At 47.4% G+C, this 4,506-nt stretch overlaps 1 pseudogene; it reads left to right on the top strand.

Annotated features, from left to right (window-relative positions):
- Positions 1–846, top strand: LOC148298999 (large subunit ribosomal RNA; annotated as a pseudogene; the record flags this gene model as incomplete).
- Between the last annotated feature and the right edge of the window lie 3,660 nt (positions 847–4,506).

The following is a 4,506-nucleotide window of genomic DNA, read 5'->3' as shown; positions in this document are numbered from 1 at the left end:
CAGGCGGGGAGTTTGACTGGGGCGGTACATCTGTCAAAGAATAACGCAGGTGTCCTAAGACCAGCTCAGCGAGGCCGGAAATCTCGCGTCGAGCAAAAGGGCAAAAGCTGGTTTGATCACGATGTTCAGTATGCATAGAGACTGCGAAAGCACGGCCTATCGATCCTTTCGTATAAAGAGTTTTTAGCGAGAGGTGCCAGAAAAGTTACCACAGGGATAACTGGCTTGTGGCGGCCAAGCGTTCATAGCGACGCCGCTTTTTGATCCTTCGATGTCGGCTCTTCCTATCATTGCGAAGCAGAATTCGCCAAGCGTTGGATTGTTCACCCATCAAAAGGGAACGTGAGCTGGGTTTAGACCGTCGTGAGACAGGTTAGTTTTACCCTACTGATGACCGATCATTGCGATAGTAATACTGCTCAGTACGAGAGGAACGGCAGTTTTGGACATTTGGTTCACGCACTCGGTCGACCGGCCGGTGGTGCGATGCTACCATCCACAGGATTAGGCCTGAACGCCTCTAAGGCCGTATCCCGCCTAGGCAAATCGGGCGGTGATACGTGATGTGAGTTCCGCGAGTCGAAAGGCTCTCTAAACAATGTGACATCTATCAGGCGGCCCCCGTCCGCGGGGGCCTCCGTCGAAGCCCGACGAGGCGGGGCGAGCACTGCGCTACGCGGTTAAATGTCCCGGCGCGATGGCGTCCCGTCTCTGACCAAGCTTAAGTTCGACGTCGGAATTCGGAATCGTCCGCAGACGACCTTCGTACCTGGCAGGGTGTTGTGCCCGGTAGAGCAGCGTCATGCTGCGATCCGTTGAGACTCAGCCCTACGCCAAGAGATTCGTCCGATCGTCTCCACGGAGCGTCGGCCCCCCCGGCACACGGCGCACGCGTGCGCGCGTACGTGTCCTGAAACAGAAACAGAAACAGAAACAGAAAACGGAGAGAGAGGAAGGAGGAAGGGTGGAGAGAGAGACCACCGAAACCACCCAGAGGGCGGACGACCGCACCGGCGCAAGCCGGTCGCGGCGTTCGCCCTTTTTTTATGCAATTTTTTTTTCCCGAGTACGAGAGTATATTTTTTTCCATCTCTCTACATCATAAATTTATATTCCTCCGTCGTCTTCGATAATTACTTATCGTGACGATGGAGGGGAGATTTTTTTTTCAAGTGCACACGCCGAGACGCTCGTGACGGTATCGCCTCCTTTTCATTTTCTGAACGCTTGTGTGATGTTTTAAAAACAAAAAACTTCATTACAATTTTTACAGAGCTATACGCCGAGACGCTCGTGACGGTATCGCCTCCTTTCCATTTTCTGAACGCTTGTGATGTTTTGAAAACAAGAACCTTTCTTACAATTTTTACAGAGCTATACGCCGAGACGCTCGTGACGGTATCGCCTCGTTTTAAAAATGTACACATACGAAGAAGTCATATTTTGCTCTTCAAATAGAGTTTTCAAATAATAAAATCAAATGTGTCGTTGTGTGATGGAGTGAGGAGGATTTTCACAGAGCTATACGCCGAGACGCTCGTGACGGTATCACCTCGTTTTGAAAATTTACACACGTTTTTCTTCAAAGCTCGAAACAAATATGTCGCTGTGTGATGGAGTGAGGAGGATTTTCACATAAGTATACGCTTAGACGCTCGTGACGGTATCGCCTCGCTTTTAAAAAATGGTACAGATATGAAGGAGTTATATTATGCTTTCAAGTTTGAATAAATCAATTCAAATGTGTTGTTGTGTGATGGTAGTTTTTTTTTAATTTTTTTTACTTTATTAATGTATATCTGGTTTAAGGCCTAGGATTACTTGGCACAATCAGGCATGTCTAATATTTGAAAGCGGCCGGGCGGCAATCGCGAGTACCCTACGCTGCGCGAGTACTACGAGTCGGAGTGGCAGTTCGTTTAGATAATACAAAATACTATACAAGGAGGGGTGAACGGCGGGAGTAGCTATGATCGGCCTAAGGTTGCCGAATGCCTCGCCGTCTGACATTAATTCGACCCTCTCGATGGCTCGTCGGGAATGGCCCGGATCGAGCTCTCGACGCGGTCAAGCGGCCGCGCGTACCCCACACTGCGCGGGTACTACGAGTGGGAGTTAATATATAATATTATACGAGGAGTTATTAATACATAATATAACACAAGGAAGGGTGAACGGCGGGAGTAGCTATGAACGGCTTAATGCCTCGCCGTCTGACATTCGTCGGGGAGTACGAGTGATTGTTTATTCATGTGAGAGATAACAGAGAGTCGGAGTGATGGATTATTTACGATAGATAATATTATTAATTGAATAAATTAATTAATCAATATAAGGTTATTAATGAGAAGGGTGAACCGCGGGAGTAGCTATGATCGGCCTAAGGTTGCCGAATGCCTCGCCGTCTGACATTAATTCGACCCTCTCGATGGCTCGTCGGGAATGGCCCGGATCGAGCTCGCGACGCGGTCAAGCGGCCGCGCGTACCCCACACTGCGCGGGTACTACGAGTGGGAGTTAATATATAATATTATACGAGGAGTTATTAATATATAATATAACACAAGGAAGGGTGAACGGCGGGAGTAGCTATGATCGGCCTAAGGTTGCCGAATGCCTCGCCGTCTGACATTAATTCGACCCTCTCGATGGCTCGTCGGGAATGGCCCGGATCGAGCTCGCGACGCGGTCAAGCGGCCGCGCGTACCCCACACTGCGCGGGTACTACGAGTGGGAGTTAATATATAATATTATACGAGGAGTTATTAATACATAATATAACACAAGGAAGGGTGAACGGCGGGAGTAGCTATGATCAGCTTAAGGTTGCCAAATGCCTCGCCGTCTGACATTAATTCGACCCTCTCGATGGCTCGTCGGACAAGGCCCGGATCGAGCTCTGAACGCGGTCAAGCGACGCCGACGCGCGGCAATCGCGAGTACCCTACGCTGCGCGAGTACTACGAGTCGGAGTGTTTGTTCGTTTAGATAATGTATATATATATATATATATATATATATATATATATATATATATATATATATATATATATATATATATATATATATATATAAATATTATATAAGGAGGGGTGAACGGCGGGAGTAGCTATGAACGGCTTAATGCCTCGCCGTCTGACATTCGTCGGGGAGTACGAGTGATTGTTTATTCATGTGAGAGATAACAGAGAGTCGGAGTGATGGATTATTTACAATAGATAATATTATTAATTGAATAAATTAATTAATCAATATAAGGTTATTAATGAGAAGGGTGAACGGCGGGAGTAGCTAAGATCGGCCTAAGGTTGCCGAATGCCTCGCCGTCTGACATTAATTCGACCCTCTCGATGGCTCGTCGGGAATGGCCCGGATCGAGCTCGCGACGCGGTCAAGCGGCCGCGCGTACCCCACACTGCGCGGGTACTACGAGTGGGAGTTAATATATAATATTATACGAGGAGTTATTAATACATAATATAACACAAGGAAGGGTGAACGGCGGGAGTAGCTAAGATCGGCCTAAGGTTGCCGAATGCCTCGCCGTCTGACATTAATTCGACCCTCTCGATGGCTCGTCGGGAATGGCCCGGATCGAGCTCGCGACGCGGTCAAGCGGCCGCGCGTACCCCACACTGCGCGGGTACTACGAGTGGGAGTTAATATATAATATTATACGAGGAGTTATTAATACATAATATAACACAAGGAAGGGTGAACGGCGGGAGTAGCTATGATCAGCTTAAGGTTGCCAAATGCCTCGCCGTCTGACATTAATTCGACCCTCTCGATGGCTCGTCGGACAAGGCCCGGATCGAGCTCTGAACGCGGTCAAGCGACGCCGACGCGCGGCAATCGCGAGTACCCTACGCTGCGCGAGTACTACGAGTCGGAGTGTTTGTTCGTTTAGATAATGTATATATATATATATATATATATATATATATATATATATATATATATATATATATATATATATATATATATATATATATATATAAAATATTATATAAGGAGGGGTGAACGGCGGGAGTAGCTATGAACGGCTTAATGCCTCGCCGTCTGACATTCGTCGGGGAGTACGAGTGATTGTTTATTCATGTGAGAGATAACAGAGAGTCGGAGTGATGGATTATTTACGATAGATAATATTATTAATTGAATAAATTAATTAATCAATATAAGGTTATTAATGAGAAGGGTGAACCGCGGGAGTAGCTATGATCGGCCTAAGGTTGCCGAATGCCTCGCCGTCTGACATTAATTCGACCCTCTCGATGGCTCGTCGGGAATGGCCCGGATCGAGCTCGCGACGCGGTCAAGCGGCCGCGCGTACCCCACACTGCGCGGGTACTACGAGTGGGAGTTAATATATAATATTATACGAGGAGTTATTAATACATAATATAACACAAGGAAGGGTGAACGGCGGGAGTAGCTATGATCAGCTTAAGGTTGCCAAATGCCTCGCCGTCTGACATTAATTCGACCCTCTCGATGGCTCGT

Source organism: Brachycentrus maculatus, unplaced genomic scaffold (assembly GCF_059751285.1).
Source record: "Brachycentrus maculatus isolate JH-2025_06_01 unplaced genomic scaffold, ASM5975128v1 h1tg001440l, whole genome shotgun sequence".
In the NCBI taxonomy this organism is placed as follows: domain Eukaryota; kingdom Metazoa; phylum Arthropoda; class Insecta; order Trichoptera; family Brachycentridae; genus Brachycentrus; species Brachycentrus maculatus.
The sequence above is the reverse complement of the archived record's forward strand: the minus strand, read 5'-3'. Positions and strand labels throughout refer to the sequence as shown.